A 22070-nucleotide genomic window follows, 5' to 3' on the forward strand; every position below is an offset into this window, starting at 1 on the left:
TTAGGCCATCATATAGATAATAATAATATGAGCAGACTACAAGGGCCTTCTTGGTTCTTTTCTGCCATAAAAATATGTTTGTATGTTATGGGTTATGAGGCCACTAAGGAAAATATTTATATATACACAAATATAAAAACTTGCTCCTTAAAGGGACACTAAACCCCAAAAAAATTATTTTGTGATTCAGATAGAGCATGCAATTTTAAGCAACTTTCTAATGTACTCCTATTATCAAATTTTCTTCGTTCTCTTGCTATCTTTATTTAAAAATCAGGATTATGATGCATAGGAGCCGGCCCATTTTGGTTCAGAACCTGGGTTATGCTTGCTTATTGGAGGTTAAAGGAAAGCATCAAATAAGCAAGCGCTATCCATGGTGCTGAACCTAAAATGGGCTTTCTGCTAAGATTTACATTCCTACTTTTAAAATAAAGATAGCAAGAGAACAAAGAAAAATTGATAATAGGAGTAAATTAGAAAGTTGCTTAAAATTTCATGCTCTATCTGAATCATGAAAGAAGAAATTTGGGTTCAGTGTCCCTTTAAATAGTGATGAAAAAGCATTTTTAAATAACATCAATAACGAAAAAGATCCATGTAGCAAAACTTAAAAAATGTAAAAACACAAAAAATTTGACTTTAAAAAAAAAACAAACAAACAGTGCAAAACAGATAAATGGTAGAACATTGGTTTAACACGCTTCAGCTGTGTCTCACCGTAAACATAACCATTAGATCCCCAGCACCTTTTTTATTTATATATTTTATTTAAATAAATGTATGAATGTGTATGTACATTAGTATATTTTTCTTGTAACACATGCACATAATCTGCATTTACCTTAAAACAAAATCACAAGGACATGAGCTTTTCCTTTAAAATAATTTTCACAGTAAACATACATGGTGTGAATTTACAGATATTTATATAAATCAGTCTAAGCTACTTTTTATTACTAAAATAAAAGACTAAAAAACACATTTGTGATTTATTTTTATGCTTAGAATAGAAAACCACAAATATCTCATAAATAATGTTGTATGCATTTAAAAACACAATAAAATTGAGTAAAGGAATCATAACCCAACAGATATAATGGGACCTAAATTGGTGATAATTGGACTGCATTTAATAATGCCTAATGCAAAATACTTACATTTTAAGCTTTAAAGGGAAGGTCAATTTAGATGAATCGGTGCCCAGGTTTTAATAATCCTATTAAAAACAAGGGTACTTTAATTCATCAAAATTGACATTTCACTCGTTTTCTTCAAAAGCGCTGCAGCGGCTGTCAGGATTAAAAAGGTAAGTTTTTGAAGAAAACAAGTGAAATGTCAATTTTGATGAATTAAAGGGCCCTTGTTTTTAATAGGATTATTAAAAAACATGCACCAATTCATTTAAATTGACGTTCACTTTAAACAACTGTTTTAATTATAATATGTATCTGATACAACTGTTTTATTTGTGGTGTAGTTTGAATATATGAAGAAGGGGCTTACACTTCATATAACATTAAAATAAACCAATTTTTTTATTCCTTCACATGTTTATGATTTTTATTAACAGAACCATGAAGTTATGTAAAATAAAAAATATAGGAATTTTGTATATTAAAGAAAAAATTCTTTATTCATAAAATACTGATTTGTAAGTGCTCAGTTAAATTAGTAAGAGTAAAATAATCTAAACGTATAAAGAAGATTAGCAAATATTTAATGAATTCCTGCATTAAACATATTAACATTTTTAGGTTTTGTTTTGAGGTGAAAGAAAATAAACAAATCATGAAAAAAAAAAAAAAAGGACCCACCACTTTAAGCCATTAAAGTGATGACAATTCCTAGCGTTTCAAAAACGTTAGGATTTACCAGCACTAAAAATAAATGGGACCTTCAGTGCTGACTTTTCAAAAGGTACGTTAAATGTACCGTTTCTCTGTTGCGGCCTCCTCGCTAAACTAAATTGCTCCAGACGCCAACAGAAAACCTATTTTTTTCAATGAGGTGATATTTCCACCTCTTAGCCAATAGCCATACGGTACCATGAAATTAATTACATTTATCAGGTAAGCATAAATTATGTTTTTTTTCATACAGGTGGTGAAAGTCTACAATCCATTACTCCTGGGAACTAATACCCAAGCTGTGGAGTCCACGAGTAATGAGAAATAAGGGCGGGATAAAAATAACTTTTTTCACAGCAAAACTAAATCCACAACCCATATAGAACCCAAAGAAACAGGGTAAATATAAAAATAAAATAACCGACAAGCAAAAATCAAAATAGACCTGAGACAACTGCCTAAAGGACTTATTTTTACAAAAGGAATCATCAGAAAAAGCAAAGACCATAAAAATGGAAAACATTAGAAAAAGAATGCAAAAAAACCCCAAGTAGTTGCCTTGCAAATTTGGGCAACAGAAACCTCATTCTTAAAAACCCCAAGAAGAGGTAACTGATCTGGAAGAATGAGCAGTAAACCGTTTAGGTGGAGGCCGTTCCACCTCCAAGTAAGCCTTATGGATCAAAAGATTCAATCTAGAAGCTAAAGAAACAATAGCTTTCTGCCTATTCCTGAAACCAGAAAAGAGAACAAACAAACTAGAAGTTTGTCTGCAATCCTTAAAAGTGACTACATAATAGTTGAAAGCTCTAACATATGTTAAAAAGTTATGAAGAAGCTTCTCAGAAGAAAACTTAGGGCTAAGACACAAGGAAAGAACAAGCATTTCTCGACTTACATAAACCAAGAACACAATCGTAAGTAAAAAGACATGTTTGATTCTAAAAACTGCCTTGTCCTGATGAAAGAGCAAATAACCAAAAACATGTCTAGCGCAAAGAATAGCCAAAAGAAACATAACCAAGAACTAAGTTAAATAGTAACCTAATAGGCTCAAATTGGAGGAGCCTGCAAAACCATCAATATCAAATTAAATTCCAAGTAGGAGAAATTGGTTTAATTACAGGTTTAACTATAGCCAAAGCCTGAACAAAAATATGAATATCAGGAAGATTAGCAATCTTCTTGTGTAACAAAACTGAAAGAGCAGAAATCTGACCCTTCAGAGAACTGGCAGATAAATCCTTATCTAAATCATTCTGCAAAAACTGCAAACCCTTAGGAATTCTAAAAGAATAACAAGGGAAAAAAACATAAACCAAAAACTAAAGGCCCTCCGGATCTTATGATAAATCTTCATAGTCACAGGCTTGTAGGCCTGTAACAAAGACTCAGAAAAATCTCTCTGCCTAAGAACTGTTTAATCTCCACGCCATCAAGCTTAGAGATAGAAAAAACTAACCTTAGGACAGAAGGTCTGTATGCAGAGGAAGAGACTAAAGTGGGCATCTGGATATCTGAACTAGGTGTGCATACCAACTTCTGAGAGGCAAAGCTGGCGCAATCAGAATTACTGATGACTCCTCTTTCCTGATTCTGCCAATCATTCTGGGTAGAAGAGCCATAGAAGGCTCAGAGCAGGCGGACAGGTTATGGAGCAGTGTTCTTTGTGACCGCTGCTTCATAACTGCTGTTTCTGGCGAGCCTGCAGGCTCGCCAGAAACACGGGGCATCAAGCTTCATACGGAGTTTGATACATATGCCCCATTGTCTGACTAAAAATGAAGATGAAACTCCCTTTTCAACTGAGGCCAACTCTGAAAAGTCTCTGAAAATTGCACAGAGTTCCAGAACATTTATAGGCAACCTCGTCTCCAGAGGAAACTAAACTCCTTCCGCCCACTGAGACGGCCCCAACCTGAAAGACTTGAATCTGTAGAGAACACAGTTCAGAAAGGACAAACAAAAGAAGCCCCTGCATAATAAGCTGATGATTCAGCCACCATGCCAGGAACTGACTTGTTATGTGATCTAGAAACATCTTTAGAAATAGCGGAGTATGATCCCTGCATCATTGCTGAAGCATACAAAGCTGAAGAGGCTAATGTGAAAATGAGCAAAAAGAAAAGCATTCCGATACAGCAATCATGAAACCTAACAACCCTATAGAAAGAGCAACTGCAAAACCTGAAAACTCTTAAGAAAATTGATCTGCCAACCATGTTGATGAAGAGACGACAACAGTCTGTTGGCGTAAGATTCTGCAAAATGAAAAGATGAAACTTGAACAAAAAACATCATCCAAGTAAAGAAACCACAATATACCATAAAAAGGGTAAATAGGGTGCCTAACAATAAAGAAATAGTACTTACCAATAGGCATCCAACTACTGGAGGAAAAGCCAAACCAGTGCTGAAACATAACAGCAGAGGATATGGAATAGAAGTATACTGACAACCCAACAGGAGGCAGCAAAGGACAGGTCTCTGTGACACCTGTGGAAGGCTTGTGACTATTTACCATGAGGTGAAAAATATGTCACTACCCATACTCCCAATACATCCCTCCAGCACACACTGCTCTCTTATGGGAAACGGGTGTCAACTCAGTGTGAGAACCCATCTCTCGGAAGAATAACAAGGATATGTTCATTCTTCACCTTCCTCTAGCAGAGACAAAGACATGACTAGTTTCCAGTAAGGTTGGAGGGGTTTTATAGAGCTCTTGGGTTTTGGAAATCTTTGCCTCCTCCTAGTGGCAGGGAAGAGTAATTCCCAGGATTAATAGATTGTGGACTCTCACCATATGGAAGGAAAGTCATTACTTAAGGTCCCATTTATTTTTAGTGCTGGTAAATCCTAGCGTTTTTGAAACACTAGGATTTACCATCACTTTAACTGATTACCCCCAAGAGAATAACAAATTATCTTTAAAGTGGTGGTGACATTTACAGTATAATGGAAAATTAAACAAATACACATGAAAAAAAAAAAAAAACATAAAAAGGAGCACAAATTATTTAACAGCTATTATTCCTACAAGCAAGCTTAATGGATTCACCAATCCAGAGAAATTTTGCCATGTTCAATCCACATGTAAGTCCTCTGATATTCTGCATACATGAAGTGTAGAATCATTTTAATATACAGGCACATTAAAGTATTCATGACGTGGCTACAAAAGAAATGCAAACTCTTATATAACACAAAGTTGCAATGTTTTACACGGTCAGGTCACAGGTATTCTTTCAATCAAATTAATTAAGTTAAATCTTAGTGGAAATCAATTGCTATTGCTGGGAAAGTCAGCAACAAATTGTAACAGATGAATGAGAAAGGTTAGTGTAATTATTATATTGATTGTTGATTAAAATGGCTGTTATAAAGGTTATTACATTTGCTAAATGAAGGTTATTGAATTTGCTAAACTCAATCCCCTCTAAGATTATTTAGCAGTTTATAATCCAGAAACAGTTTTTGCACTGCATATTTGGACAGCAGATATTTCCTATTTTAAAATATGAGTGTCTCGATCAAGTATAAAATAACACAAAAACACTTCTAGCATCAAATGAGACAAATAAATTGCAGTGAGGTAAATTACCTCTATCCAAATTTACAACAAAGCCAATACGTTGAGTAGTTTATCCTACCTAAAATGTTTTCTTAATTGCGGTATAAAAATAAATAAACTTGCTATTTTACACAATACATACAGCTGGATATTAATGATAATTCAAACAATTATAAATATTGGGTATCAATAGAAATAATGAATTTTCAGCATTATGCTATTCACTTTTAAAGGGAAAATTAAACAAATGTTTATTTTAAATTACTAAAATCAACATGGTAAATCATTTTCTTATACAGACTTGTTATTGAGCACTCATAATAATTACAAACTTTCTGTAGCTACACATAGAAAAAGGGACTTCCAAGTGCTCTCAAAAAGGTGATCTACTCATTGTTAACCTTTATGAACATACTGTTCTCCAAAATAAATAAATAAATGCCTAAATATTAGAAGTTACCCAACCTGTAGAACATGAGTGATGTTGAAACATACATTCTTTGAATCTTACCATAAATGTATGGATCCTCTATAGATAGAAACTTCTTTATGGACTGAATACTTAAACAAACGGATCAGGAGATCCATTTAATAAGACTTCACACATCTTCACTTTGTTATTGTACTTTATATTTGTTTTGGTTACACAATATTATTTCTCCTCCCTTTAATTATGGTCTATCTTTGTGGGCTGGGGCAGTGTTTCCCAACTCCAGTCTTTAAAGGGACATAATAGACAAAAAGTGATATGCTCTAACTATCAAGACTACGCTACAGTGTGTTTAATCCCTGCAAAGGGGTTAAACAAACAGCAGAAGTGTCAATCGAGACTTGCGGAGGACTGCTGGTGCAAAGTAGAACCCGCCACTGATTCAATCAGCAGCACTAGTCGCAGAAGATGTTTTTTTGACTATTATGGCCCTTTAAGAACCCCTAACAGTGCAGTTTTCATGATATCTGAACTAGAGCACAAGTGAAATTATCAGCTGGTCAGTAACTATGGTTATTAACTTGCTCTCACCAATCAGCTGATTATTTCACCAGTGCTCATGAAAATCTGGCCTGTCAGGGATACTTGAGGAACACTAGACTAGATCATGGTTTGTTATTCGTGGTTGTTTTAACAGTTGAAGAAAAAAAATTCAATATTTCACTCATATGAAAGGGATTTTAAATGTATCCATGCTAGAATTTTGTGCTGCTATAAGGAAAAACATGTTGTTTTCTCTCTGACTTTAGGAACATTTCTGCAAATGTCTTTCTACTTAGGTAACGTAATCAGACACAACATGTATACAATATTAGACATGGGTTCTGCAAGAAGACTATCATTTTATGTGTGTGTTAAAATATGGCGGGGGGGGGGGGTCAAAAGTTTTAACAATCAGCCAAATAAACTACATCTTCTTCCGATTTACAAAATATACAAGATTGAATCCTTAGTCACTGAATCTGTGCTACCCTGTTTTTTGAGTATAGGTCTGCCCAAACAATTACCGCCAGAGCACTAAATCCATTCTAACGGAGTCACTATGAACAAAAAAGTACACAAAAATGCGTATTACCCAATAATGCTTCTCTTACCTTTTTAGGCAGATAGGGCGATATTCTTCAATACAGAATTAAAAATAAATAATAAAAGAGCTTAATCATTTTCATATATCATGCAACAACTATAATGGTTATAAAGGAGCATCCAAGAGACTGTTAAAAAGACCATGAGTGTATCCGGTTTCAACTTTAGTACATATTTAAAAGAAATATGGAGGATTCAATTAAAATGCACCTGAAGAACAATGTAACAAAAACCATACCATGCATAAAGGGAAGAAATAAAACGTAAGCCGTTAATGGGAGACCTTGTCCACAATAAGATTTTCTTTAACAAGCCTTCAGCGTAGAAGATTTTAAGAGTTTAAAGCTATTAACTGTACATACCAGTATTACAAAAATGATAAGCCATAATTGAACTATTCAATGCAGCTCTATTACGAAACAGATTTTAAAGAGAAAAAAATAAAAATACTGTGGGTGTACGAGACTATAGGTCACCTTCTAAGAATGTTAGAAACTAAATGGAAATCTACAGGGGAATATACAAGGAATAGATTGAACAAATGAGAAAGAAAATGCATTAAAGAATATAGAAACATCTGTATATGTGTGAAGAATATAGAGATAGTGATAGCAACAGTAAGGTTAGCTTAAACCAAATTATGGACAGGTCTTAGCTGAAATTAGACACCACTCACCAAATACAGCCATGCTACAAGAATCCACCATATACCAACTAAGATGTTATATCTTCTCAACTAGAAATATGCACTATTTATCATGCATCAACCTCTGCACAGCACCCGGTTTTATTTGTGCCACCAAAACAATACATTTCTTTAGTTACCAGCTGTTTAGGCGGTCGTTCGGGGAGGCTAAGCCCTCCGAGTGTGCTCTATCATAAGGAATCCTCTGAATAACCTCCCCAGTCTTCGTTCTGGGTCTATAAACACAAAATCAAGCAGCTTGTTGAAATGAAAAGAAAAGGAAATGTGTTTTATACTTATGGTTTCTTCTGAATAACAACACAGAAAAGAAAAAGAAAATTGTCCTTTCATAGAATGCCTTGAGTAACAGTGATTCATATTAACCTATAGATTGCACTGGAATACTAACTAGCAGGGGTCCATTTCATAAAGGGACATTGTAGTGCAAAAATAAATATCTACCAACCCTGCAAGTCTATGCGTTTAGTCAATCAGTTGTGGCTGTTTGGTACCAGGAGTTCTCTGTGGCTCTCTAGTGGTACTAGCAGGTATTAAACACATAGGCTAGCAGGATCGTTAGTGCTAAAATTAAATTATATGAGCAAATTAATTATAAGATGTCATTTTTGCAATACAGCGTCTCTTTAAATTCAACCCCAGTGGGTTCTAATTATGCTTCAAAAAGATGTTTTTAAAATTCTTATGATCTCATGGTAGCTTTCTTAGGACAATTAGTATTGCAATTTAAAAAAAAAGCTCTTTTTTTATTAGCACATCACATTTTTTGAGTACTATGGCTGAAAACAGGCGAGTCAATCGATTCAGCTTGGTGCCCATATTCACATAAAGGTCCTGGATTGTGTCAGAAACAGAAAATGATTAACAGACTATAAGCTGTTTTAATTATTAATAATCACTATTTATCCCATAAAATAGTGATTCCAGTGATTCTTGTAAGGTCTCTTTTTATGTTAGAAATAGAATGAGCTATGCTTGGTGGCTCATTTTAATAACAGACAGGATGCAGAAAGTGCTAACTACACAAACATATGACATAATCCCACTAGGATCAGACACACCAACTTCAGTATAGGCACTGAATCACAAATCCCAGCTTCTTGTAATGTTTCTGACACCTATACCAGAAACAAATCTTCAATTTAATGCTATAACCTGTTTACATATAGCCACAATAAAATATTTTATTGAGCAAACAGTAAAAACAGCACAAAAAGGGTGATTTTTATGTCTTTTTATGTAAAAGAAAAAAAAAACATGAACATGTAAACTGAGCGATCAAAAATATTCTAATATAAGAATATGTATGATCAAGGGCCATGTTTTACAATGACCCACAAAGATAAGTCAAAGATAACACCAGTCCCCCCCCCCCAATTAGTTGAAATACAACCGGTACCATGAGTTAGCATGTTGCTTACTGGAACATAAGGACATTTTGCAAAAAGGTCATCCTTTAACAGAATGTAATTTCATAATTAATGGAACATAAAATAGAAAAATGTAATGCTTTTCATTTTTTAATAGAAGCAGTTTTTCAATACAGACGTATTAGCAAAAATGCCTCTGCTAGAAGTTATCATTTGTTTCACTGATAACTTTTACTGTGCCTACATCCCATGCATTTCTGAGAGCAACCGGTACTATATAATCACCAGCAATGACACAATATATGGTCTCTGAGCAGGCACAGCAGTTAAATGCAGGTGCATTGTACATATATTTATAGCTATCATTAAAAGAGAGATAGTAAAAATGTGTCCAGTAAAAGTTAATAAAGAAAATATTTTAAAAAAATCTTACTATTTAAAACTGAAATTCACTCTTTTTGAGTTTTAATGTCCCATTTTTAACAAAATCAAATAACAAACAAAGAAACATAAAAAAAAAAAGTTAATAAAAATGATGCACATCAAAATACAGATGAAAAGATGCTGTTTGTCACTGTTAATACTGAAGTGCTGGATTTAAGAGCTGGTAAAACTAAGCTGTAAAAAATGGAGACAGGACATAAGCACAAGGCCGTAAATGAGAAAGCTTGGCAAGGAGAACATTTTATATCTACTATAGCAAATATTTTTTGTACGTCAGCCATTCTATAACCTCTAAAGAGTGAGCGCTTCAGCATTTTGTTCAAGCAAAGACTTATGGTAACACTGGTTGCATATGCCCAGTGGTCATCGAACTGAGGTCTAATACATATATAACTAATAATATATTTAATACGTATATGCTTTTTTTATTGTATTCATTAAAAAAAAATGTATACAAATTAGTTTAATCAAGATAAAATTTCATCTTTTGGCAGAAGTGAAACTCAACTTTATCAGCAACTTCTGATTTATTTTTCAGAAACATTATGCTCTACGCTAAGTAATGCTGAATTAAACTGCAACATTTGAGTACTTCATACTGTATAACCAAGTAATTGTACAACAAAGAACTTGGCAATGTCCTTCATAAGTTGTAAGAGTGGAATAAAACTCCAAACGCATTTAACTATTTGGTCTTAACGGTCTATAGATAAAAATCTAAGTGTACATGAGAGTACAACATGGTCTATTATGATTGATATCTCCTTAGAATACTATGAGGTCTGACTCTTCATATTCCCTTTCACAATTGAAAGGTCCCAAAAGAAAATGCTCTAGTGTTAAAGGATTTCTTTATTTCACAGTTGCTTGCATAGAACTAGGTGTTTAGCTACTGCAAATGATTTAAACACATAGTTAAAGAGGCAGTAACCCCATTTGTTTTTTACATTATTGTGCAGCATGGGCACAAATAAAGAGAGCATTACGAGATTTACTTTTATGCAGCCAATTTAAAGAGGAAGGTCTTTCCCAAAGCAGCTTCATTTCCCCCTTCATAGCCCACCTGTCAGCCCCAACTGACATGGCTGTTTACGATTCCCTGTTCACTTTACTGTATAGCGTGCTCACATGCTGGTCAAAAGCAGCCAACAGCTTTATCCAGAGCAGAATCAACCGAAAAAATCTATTTAAAACTGGATGTATAAAAAGGAAATTTATGCTTACCTGATAAATTGATTTCTTTTACGATATACCGAGTCCACGGTTTTATCCTTTACTTGTGGGATATAATCCTCCTGCTAACAGGAAGCGGCAAAGAGCACCACAGCAGAGCTACTATATAGCTCCTCCCTTAACTCCTCCCCCCAGTCATTCGACCGAAGGTATAGGAAGAGAAAGGGAAAAACTAACAAGGTGCGGAGGTGACTGAAGTTTATAAAAATAAAATCCTGTCCCAAATGACAGGGTGGGCCGTGGACTCGGTATATCATAAAAGAAATCAATTTATCAGGTAAGCATAAATTTCCTTTTCTTTTACAAGATATACCGAGTCCACAGTTTCATCCTTTACTTGTGGGATACCAATACCAAAGCTTTAGGACACGGATGAAAGGGAGGGCCAAGACAGGAACCTAAACGGAAGGCACCACTGCTTGAAGCACCTTTCTCCCAAAAACAGCCTCCGAAGAAGCAAAAGTATCAAATTTGTAAAATTTGGAAAAAGTATGAAGGGAGGACCAAGTCGCAGCCTTACAAAACTGTTCGACAGAAGCATCGTTGTTAAAAGCCCATGTGAAAGCCACAGCTCTAGTAGAATGAGCCGTAATCTTTTCCGGAGGCTGCTGTCCAGCAGTCTCGTATGCCAAACGGATGATGCTTTTCAGCCAAAAAGAAAGAGAGGTAGCCGTAACTTTTTGACCTCTACGCTTTCCAGAATAAACAACAAACAGAGAAGATGTTTGACGGAAATCCTTGGTTGCTTGCAAGTAAAACTTCAAAGCACGAACCATGTCCAAGTTATGTAACAGACGCTCCTTCTTAGAAGAAGGGTTAGGACACAGAGAAGGAACAACAATTTCCTGATTAATATTCTTATTTGAAACAACCTTAGGAAGAAATCCAGGTTTGGTACGCAAAACCACCTTATCAGAATGGAATATAAGATAAGGGGAATCACATTGCAATGCAGAAAACTCAGAAACACTTCGAGCAGAAGAGATAGCAACTAAAAACAGCTTAATATCTATGGAATGCATGGGTTCAAACAGAACCCCTTGAAGAACATTAAGAACTAAATTCAAACTCCATGGCGGAGCAATCGGTTTAAACACAGGCTTGATTCTAATCAAAGCCTGACAAAATGCCTGAACATCTGGGACATCTGCCAGACGCTTGTGAAGCAAAATTGATAAAGCAGAGATTTGTCCCTTCAAGGAACTAACTGATAATTCCTTCTCCAATCCTTCTTGGAGAAAAGACAAAATCCTAGGAATCCTAATCTTACTCCATGAGTAACCCTTGGATTCGCACCAATAAAGATATTTACGCCAAATCTTATGGTAAATCTTTCTAGTGACCGGCTTACGGGCCTGAATCAGAGTATCAATGACCGGCTCAGAGAAACCCCGCTTAGATAAAATCAAGCGTTCAATCTCCAAGCAGTCAGCTGTAGAGAAGTTAGATTTGGATGTTGGAAAGGACCTTGAATGAGAAGGTCCTTTCTCAATGGCAGTCTCCACGGTGGTAGAGACGACATGTCCACTAGATCTGCATACCAGGTCCTGCATGGCCACTCAGGCGCAATTAGAATTACGGAAGCCTTTTCCTGTTTGATTCTGGCAATCACACGAGGAAGGAGAGGAAAAGGTGGAAACAAATAAGCCAGGTTGAACGACCAAGGTACTGTTAGAGCATCTATCAGTATAGCCTGGGGATCCCTTGACCTGGACCCGTAAAGTGGAAGTTTGGCATTCTTTTGAGATGCCATCAAATCCAATTCCGGAGTGCCCCATTGATGAATCAAGGTCGCAAACACCTCCGGGTGGAGTTCCCACTCCCCCGGATGAAAAGTCTGACGACTTAGAAAATCCGCTTCCCAATTTTCTACCCCTGGGATATAGATCGCAGACAGATGGCAAGAGTGAGCCTCCGCCCATCAAATTATCTTTGATACTTCTATCATCGCTAGAGAACTCCTTGTTCCCCCCTGATGATTGATATACGCCACAGTCGTGACGTTGTCCGACTGGAATCTTATGAATTTTGCCGAAGCCAACTGAGGCCACTCTAGCAACGCGTTGAAAATCGCTCTCAGTTCCAGAATATTGATTGGTAAATGAGACTCCGCCTGAGTCCACACACCCTGAGCTTTCAGGGAATTCCAGACTGCACCCCAGCCCAGAAGACTGGCGTCCGTCGTTTCTATCACCCAAGATGGCCTGCGGAAGCACATCCCTTGGGACAGATTGTCCTGCAACAACCACCACCGAAGAGAGTCTCTGGTCTCCTGGTCCAGATTTATCTGAGGAGATAAGTTCACATAATCCCCATTCCACTGACTGAGCATGCAAAGTTATAGTGGTCTGAGATGAAAGCGAGCAAACGGAATGATATCCATTGTCACTACCATAAGTCCGATGACTTCCATACACTGAGCCACTGATGGCCGATGAATCGACTGCAGAGCCCTGCAAGTATTCAGAATCTTTGATTTTCTGACTTCTGTCAGAAACATTTTCATGTTTACTGAGTCTATCAGAGTTTCCAGAAATGGAACTCTTGTCTGTGGAACTAGTGAACTCTTTTCTACATTCACTTTCCAACCATGAGTTCTCAGAAATGACAACACGATGTCCGTGTGAGATATGGACAGATGAAATGTTGACGCCTGGATCAAGATATTGTCCAGATAGGGCGCCACTGCTATGCCTCGCGGCCTGAGAACCGCTAGAAGAGACCCCAGAACCTTTGTGAAGATCCTAGGAGCCGTGGCCAACCCCAAGGGAAGGGCCACAAACTGATAATGTTTGTCCTGAAACGCAAATCGCAGGAACTGATGATGATTCTTGTGGATAGGGATGTGGAGATACGCATCCTTCAGGTCCACCGTGGTCATGTATTGACCCTCCTGGATCATAGGCAGAATTGTACGAATGGTATCCATCTTGAACGATGGGACTCTGAGAAACTTGTTTAGACATTTGAGATCTAAAATCGGTCTGAAGGTTCCCTCTTTTTTGGGAACCATGAATAGGTTTGAATAGAACCCCTGCCCTTGTTCCCGATCTGGAACTGGGCAAATTACACCCATTGTGTAGAGGTCTTTTACACAGCGTAAGAACGCCTCTCTTTTTGTCTGGTCTACAGACAATCTTGAAAAATGAAATCTTCCCCTTGGGGGAAAGTCCTTGAATTCCAACTGATACCACTGGGTCACAATTTCCAATGCCCAGGGATCCTGTACATCCCTTGCCCAAGCCTGAGCAAAGAAAGAGAGAGTCTGCCCCCTACTAGATCTGGTCCTGGATCTGGGGCTGCCCCTTCATGCTGTCTTGGCAGCAGCAGCAGGCTTCTTGACTTGTTTACCCTTAGTCCAGGCCTGGTTAGGTCTCCAGACTGCCTTGGATTGCGCTAAGTTCCCTTCCTGCTTAGTGGCGGAAGAGGAAGCAGAGGATGTTCCTTTATAATTTCGAAAGGAACGAAAATTATTTTGTTTACCCCTCATCTTGAGGGGCTTGTCCTGAGGTAGGGCGTGACCCTTACCTCCAGTAATGTCAGAGATTATTTCCTTCAGTTCAGGCCCAAATAGGGTCTTACCTTTGAAGGGAATAGACAAAAGCTTAGATTTAGACGAAACGTCGGCCGACCAAGACTTTAACCATAACGCTCTACGCGCTACAATGGCAAAGCCTGCGTTTTTTGCTGCTAATTTTGCAATTTGAAAAGCAGCATCAGTCATAAAGGAATTAGCTAGCTTAATTCTGTCTAAAATGTCCTCTAAAGGTGTCTCAACCTTCAGAGATTCTTCCAGGGCGTCAAACCAAAAAGCAGCTGCAGTAGTTACTGGAACCATGCAAGCTATAGGCTGTAAGAGAAAACCCTGGTGAACAAAAATTTTCTTTAGAAGACCTTCTAATTTTTTATCCATAGGGTCTTTAAAAGCACAACTGTCCTCAATGGGTATAGTTGTACTTTTAGCTAGAGTAGATATAGCTCCCTCCACCTTGGGAATCAATTGCCAAAAATCCCGCATGATGTCAGAGATGGGAAACATTTTCCTAAAATTAGGAGGGGGAGAAAACAGTATACCTGGTCTATCCCATTCCTTCTTAACAATTTCCGAAATACTCTTAGGAACCGGAAAGACATCCGTGTAAGTGGGAACTTCCAAATATTTGTCCATTTTACACAATTTTTCTGGGGGAATCGTGATCGGGTCACAATCATCCAGAGTCACCAGAACCTCCCTGAGCAATAAGCGGAGGTGTTCTAATTTAAATTTAAAGGACATGAAGTCCGAATCCGTCTGAGGTAATACATTTCCTGACTCTGAAATTTCCCCCTCAGACATAAAATCCCTAACCCCCAAATCAAAGCATTGGGAGTTAACATCGGAAATAGCCACTAAGGCGTCAGAGGGTTCAGTATCATTCCTATCTGACCTCTGGCGTTTACCCTGTAAACCTGACAGTTTGGACAATACCTCTGTAAGGGTAGTAGACATTACTGCCGCCATATCTTGCAAAGTAAAGGAAGTAGAGGCACTCTAAGTACTTGGCGTCTCTTATGCAGGCGTTAGAGGTTGAGATACTTGGGAAGAATTAGGAGGCATGTCCTGGTTCTCTTCAGACTGAGAATCATCTTTAGACACATTTACATTACCTAAAATATGGTCTTTACAGTGTAAGGCCATTTCAGTACAAGGAGGACACAATGTAAGGGTGGTTCCACAACGACTTCTAAACACATAGAACACTGACTTTCTTCAATGTCAGACATGTTGAACAGACTGATAATAACAGCACAAGTCTTTAACAATCTTTATTATTTGAGAAAAACAATTCTTGAAAAAAACGTTACTGTACCTTTAAGGAAAAAAAGTGTACACAGATTTCCAAAAGTGCACAAACGTTATGCAAAATTAAAAATTTTGATAGGGAAAGCACCTAATATGCCATCGGATATTGCACCCCAAGTAAGGGACGATTTTAACACATATAAAGTACTGCTAGGCCCACCAGCAAAAAAAACCTTACACTAAGACGTTTAAATTTTTACTGCACCTTCAGTATTGAAATGGACGTTCCTGATTGTCAAATCATGTAATCTGTCTCACACCCGGAGTAAAATGCTTGCTGTATCTCCGGTTCTAACTGTGCACTGAGGAGCGAAAATTAGGCCCTGCCCATCATGTACGATGGGAGAAAAAACATAACTGGCCGCATGGAAAGCGGTTTTAGTAAAGGCAAGTGCCTAAAGCAAAAATAAGTGCCATGTGGAAGCCCCAAGTAAAGATAACATGTAGCCCTGTACGTCTTTAATAAATATCAAGTCTACCAGGCTGTCTCAGTGTCTAACCAAGCCCTTAGGTGCAAAAACCGTACGGTGTCTCACAAAGGTATTATACACAGGGGACCAGTCCCATTGTATCCAGATTACTGCTTACCCCTCCAGTATGCACATAATATGTCTGCCATTCTGAACCAGGTCTTCTCAGAATATGTAAATAGACTGCACATACCTCAAAGCTGCGTGCAGCAGCAACCGTTCCCCACACTGAAGATTCCTCTGTATACCTCAGTCATCTTGTGGGAACCGTTCCCCACACTGAAGATTCCTCTGTATTCCTCAGTTATCTTGTGGGAAGCAAACATGGATCTCAGTTACAACTGCCGAGATCATCAGACTCAAGGCAGAATTCTTCTTCCATGTTCTGCCTGAGGAAAAATAGTACACTCCGGTACCATTTAAAATAAAAAAACTCTTGATTGAAGAAACAAAAAAACTGTTATTTTATCACCTCTTAACTTTACCCTTCCTATTGCTAGCATAGGCAAAGAGAATGACTGGGGGAGGAGTTAAGGGAGGAGCTATATAGCAGCTCTGCTGTGGTGCTCTTTGCCACTTCCTGTTAGCAGGAGGATTATATCCCACAAGGATGAAACCGCAGACTCGGTATATCTTGTAAAAGAAAAGTGAGTCTCATAATATCCTCTTTACCTGTGTATATCTTGCACAATAATGTAAAAAAAAAAAAAAAAAAAAAAAAAAGTTTACTGTTACTTTAAAGACAGTTCTAGAGCAGCAATGCACTTCTCCATAACTGAACCTAGCTCATGACTGGTAGCTATGCACATATGCCACTCCTTATTAGCCAACTGTTTATATTCAGCTATGGACCACTAGAGCACTGCTTCTTTGGCTCTTACTTTATAAGGGACATGAAACACAAAAAGGAAATTTATGCTTACCTGATAAATGTATTTCTTCTACGATATGACGAGTCCACGTATTTCATCCTTACTTGTGGGATTTATCCTCCTGCTAACAGGAAGTGGCAAAGAGCACCACAGCAGAGCTGTATATATAGCTCCTCCCTTCCCTCCACCTCCAGTCATTCGACCGAAGTGAGGAAGAGAAAGGAAAAGCCAAAGATGCAGAGGTGACTAAAGTTTAACAAAAATATATACCTGTCTTAAAAAATGACAGGGAGGGCCGTGGACTCGTCATATCGTAGAAGAAATAAATTTATCAGGTATCAGGTAAGCATAAATTTCCTTTTCTTCTACAAAATATGACGAGTCCACAGATTTCATCCTTACTTGTGGGATACAATACCAAAGCAACAGGACACGGATGAAACGGGAGGGACAAGACAGGGACCTAAACGGAAGGCACCACTGCTTGAAGAACCTTTCTCCCAAAACCAGCCTCAGAAGAAGCAAAGTATCAAATTTGTAAAATTTTGAAAAAGTATGAAGAGACGACCAAGTTGCAGCCTTGCAAATCTGTTCAACAGAAGCATCATTTTTAAATGCCCATGAGGAAGCCACAGCCCTAGTAGAATGAGCCGTAATTCTTTCAGGAGGTTGCTGTCCAGCAGTCTCATATGCCAGACGGATGATACTCTTCAGCCAAAAAGAAAGAGAGGTATCCGTAGCTTTCTGACCCCTACGCTTTCCAGAAAAGACAATGAATAATGAAGAAGATTGACGGAAATCCTTAGCCGCCTGCAAGTAAAACTTCAGGGCACGGACCACGTCCAAGTTATGCAACATACGCTCCTTCTTAGAAGAAGGGCTAGGACATAATGAAGGAACAACAATTTCCTGATTAACATTCTTATTAGAAACAACCTTAGGAAGGAAACCAGGTTTGGTACGTAAAACCACCTTATCAGAATGGAAAATAAGATAAGGCGAATCACATTGTAATGCTGAAAGCTCAGAAACTCTATGAGCAGAAGAAATAGCAACCAAAAATAAAACTTTCCAAGATAACAACTTAATATTTATGGAATGCATGGGTTCAAACGGAACCCCTTGAAGAACATTAAGAACTAAATTCAAACTCCAGGGTGGAGCAATTGGTCTAAACACAGGCTTAATTCTGGTTGGAGCCTGACAAAAAGACTAAACATCTGAGATTTGTCCCTTTAAGGAACTCGCTGATAACCCTTTCTTGGATTCACACCAACAAAGATATTTACGCCATATCTTATGATAGATCTTTCTAGTTACAGGCTTACGTGCCTGAATCAACGTATCAATGACCGAATCAGAGAACCCCCGCTTAGAGAAAATCAAGCGTTCAATCTCCAAGCAGTCAGTTGCAGAGAAACTAGATTTGGGTGTTGGAAGGGTCCTTGAATGAGAAGGTCCTGGCTCAATGGAAGCTTCCACAGCGGCAGAGAGGACATGTCCACTAGATCGGCATACCAAGTCCTGCGAGGCCACGCAAGCGCGATTAGAATTAATGAAGCCCTCTCCTGTTTGATTCGAGCAATCACCCAGGGAAGGAGAGCAAACGGTGGAAACACATAAGCAAGGTTGAACGACCAAGGCACTGCCAAGGCATCTATCAGTTCGGCCTGAGGATCCCTTGACCTGGATCCGTATCTTGGAAGCTTGGCATTCTGACGAGATGCCATCAGATCCAACTCCGGTCTGCCCCATCTGAGGATCAGCGTGGCAAAGACCTCTGGATGGAGTTCCCACTCCCCTGGATGAAACGTCTGTCTGATTAAAAAGTCTGCTTCCCAGTTGTCCACTCCTGGGATGTAGATTGCTGACAGATAACAAGAGTGGGTCTCCGCCCACCGAATTATCTTGGATAATTCGGTCATCGCTAAGGAACTCCTTGTTCCTCCCTGATGATTGATGTAAGCCAAAGTTGTGATGTTGTCCAACTGAAAGCGAATGAATTTGGACGAAGCCAACTGAGGCCACGCCTGAAGCGCATTGAAAATTGCTCTCAATTCCAGAATATTGATTGGAAGAAGAGACTCCGATTGAGTCCACACACCCTGAGCCTTCAGGGAATTCCAGACTGCACCCCAACCTAGAAGGCTGGCGTCCGTTGTCACTATCACCCACGAGGGTCTGCGAAAACACGTCCCTTGGGACAGATGATCCTGAGACAACCACCAAAGAAGAGAGTCTCTTGTCTCCTGATCCAGATCTATCTGAGGAGACAAATTTGCATAATCTCCATTCCACTGTCTGAGCATGCTCAGCTGTAGTGGCCTGAGATTAAAAACGAGCAAACGGAATGATGTCCATTGCCGCCAGCATCAATCCAATTACCTCCATGCACTGGGCCACTGATGGCCGAGGATTGGACTAAAGGGCTCGGCATGTATTCAGAATATTTAACTTTCTGACCTCTGTCAGGAAAATTTTCATGGATATGGAATCTATTAGAGTTCCCAAGAAGGGAACCTAGGTTTGTGGAATTAATTAACTCTTTTCTAGATTCACCTTCCACCCATGAGTCCTCAGAAAGGACAGAACCATGTCTGTATGAGACTTTGTCAGATGGTAAGACGACGCCTGGACCAGGATATCATCCAGATAAGGCGCCACTGCAATACCCCGCGGCCTGAGAACCGCCAGAAGGGACCCTAGAACCTTTGTGAAGATCCTGGGTGCTGTGGCCAACCTGAAGGGAAGAGCCACAAACTGAAAATGTTTGTCCAGGAAGGCAAACCGTAGGAACTGATGATGATGATCCTTGTGGATAGGAATAAGAAGGTATGCATCCTTTAAGTCCACGGTGGTCATATATTGACCCTCCTGGATCAATGGCAGAATTGTTCGAATAGTCTCCATTTTGAAGGATGGGACTCTGAGAAACTTGTTTAGAATCTTTAGATCTAAAATGGGTCGAAACGTGCCCTCTTTTTTGGGGACCACGAAAAGATTTGAGTAAAACCCTTGTCCCTGTTCCAGTCTTGGAACGGGACGAATTACTCCCATAGTAGAGAGGTCTTTTACACAACGTAAGAACGCCTCTCTTTTTGTCTGGTCTGCAGACATTTGTGAAAGAAGAAACCTCCCCCTTGGGAGAGAACTTTTGAATTCCAGCTGATACCCTTGGGACACGATTTCCAGTGTCCAAGGATCCTGAACATCTCTTACCCAAGCCTTGGCAAAGAGAGAAAGTCTGCCCCCTATTAGATCCGGTCCCGGATCGGGGGCCGAACCTTCATGCTGTCTTGGTAGCAGCAGCGGGCTTCTTGGGTTGTTTACCCTTGTTCCAAGCCTGGTTGGGTCTCCAGATGGACTTGGCTTGCGCAAAATTCCCTTCCTGCTTGGCGGAAGAAGAGGATGAAGAGGGGACACTTATTAAAGTTCCGAAAGGAACGAAAATTATTTTGTTTACCCCTCAGTTTAGCAGTTCTATCCTGAGGTAGGAGATGACCCTTACCTCCCATAATATCAGAAATGATTTCTTTCAAGTCAGGCCCGAATAGGGTTTTCCCTTTGAAAGGAATAGCCAAAAGCTTTGACTTAGATGACACATCAGCAGACCAATATTTTAACCATTACGCTCTAAAATAGCAAATCCAGCATTCTTAGCCGCCAACTTGGCAATATGAAAGGCGGCATCTGTAATAAAAGAATTAGAACTAGGACAGAGTAGAAGACAGGCGCAGCCCAATTCAAGTGTAGAATAATTTATTAGGACATAAGTGCAAGTACACAATACATACTTACAAACGTTTAGAAGATAAAACAGCAATATGGGTTTAAAATAATCCCTCCAGTTAGGTAATAGAATTCACAGCCCAGGCACGAACATCTCAGTCGGATAATACCAAGTCTGGGTGAGAGGTGCTGGAACTAAAATTACTCCTGGTGGTATAATAAAAAACTCTACGTACGTTTCGTCTGAGTTCGCTCAGACTTTTTCAAGAGTATAATAAAAATGAGCTGAATGCAACACAGGGCTCAAACCAGCTTTAAAAAAGAGCCACTGTGATTGGAAAAAAGGTTCCCAGCCAATCATTAATCCTGCTGTGTGTGCATAATTAATTTGAAAGGCTGAGTCCAATATCAGTTTAACAAGATCCTAATAGTGACAACTATTGCACAAGCTAGCTCCCAGCAGAACATACAAAATCTATGTTACCAATTATATCAATATAATCCCTTTAAAAAGTTCTTAATAGAGACATTTCTAAAAAAGCCTAAAGCAGGTACGTAAAATTTACCTAATGATACAAGATGCTTAGAAGAATATGCATAAAAGAATATACATTTACCCTAAAAATTACAATTGAAATAAAATTGAAATAAAAATTGGAATAAAGAAGTTGAAATGAAAAACACACTTACATGTATATATATATGAGTCCATCACTCAAATGCTAAGTGTACATGAAACCTCTTGCAAATATGTGGTACCAAATAAAAACATTTTTTTGATTCCTCCATTCCCTAAATGAAGGCTGTGTGTACCATAAGATGTGTCTAACAAAGGATTGAAGTTATTTCCGTTCACAGCTCCCTGTTGTTGTTAAAAATTAAAGTTAAAGTTAGATGTCACATAAAAGCTTGTAAGTCTAAATCCACGTTAAGACCGTGAGGCTGCATAGAGTCAAGTTGGTAAATCCAATATGACTCCCTGCGTCTCAATGTGAGGAGTCTATTAGGATATTTGTTTACTGGAATCCAGTCTATTATTTGTATTTTCAAAGAACTAGGGTCTTTGTTATGGTACAGCCTAAAATGTTCTGATACACTATGTGTAGTCATACCTATCTTTATGTTATTGACATGCTCACTGAGTCTGGTGCGTACGTTCCTTTTTGTTCTACCAATATAAATAAGGTTGCATTTACAACTGAGAAGATAAACGGCATAGTTGGTGCCGCAATTGCTTTTATATTTCATTGTAAATGATTTAGATCCATTATAATTTGTAAAGGAATTGCCTGTTTTAATGTGACTACACATTCCACACCTACTCACCCCACATCTAAATGTTCCTGGTTTTTGTTCTAGCCAGGTTGTTGGAGCGATTTTGTCTCTCGTGGCATTACGTAATTTGG

At 38.5% G+C, this 22070-nt stretch overlaps 1 protein-coding gene across 2 annotated transcripts in view; it reads right to left on the reverse strand.

Annotated features, from left to right (window-relative positions):
- AP1S2 (adaptor related protein complex 1 subunit sigma 2) overlaps nt 1-22070 on the reverse strand; it is a 154544-nt gene that overhangs the window by 67606 nt on the left and 64868 nt on the right. The window contains exon 5 of one of the 2 annotated variants that reach the window (XR_008401329.1): nt 7826-7921. The exons of the other annotated variant lie outside the window; for it this stretch is intronic. The gene's annotated coding sequence lies outside the window, so the exon portion shown is untranslated. The remainder of the gene's footprint in view (nt 1-7825; nt 7922-22070) is intronic. 2 annotated transcript variants of the gene reach the window in all.

This window comes from Bombina bombina, chromosome 3 (assembly GCF_027579735.1).
Source record: "Bombina bombina isolate aBomBom1 chromosome 3, aBomBom1.pri, whole genome shotgun sequence".
NCBI classification, from domain to species: domain Eukaryota; kingdom Metazoa; phylum Chordata; class Amphibia; order Anura; family Bombinatoridae; genus Bombina; species Bombina bombina.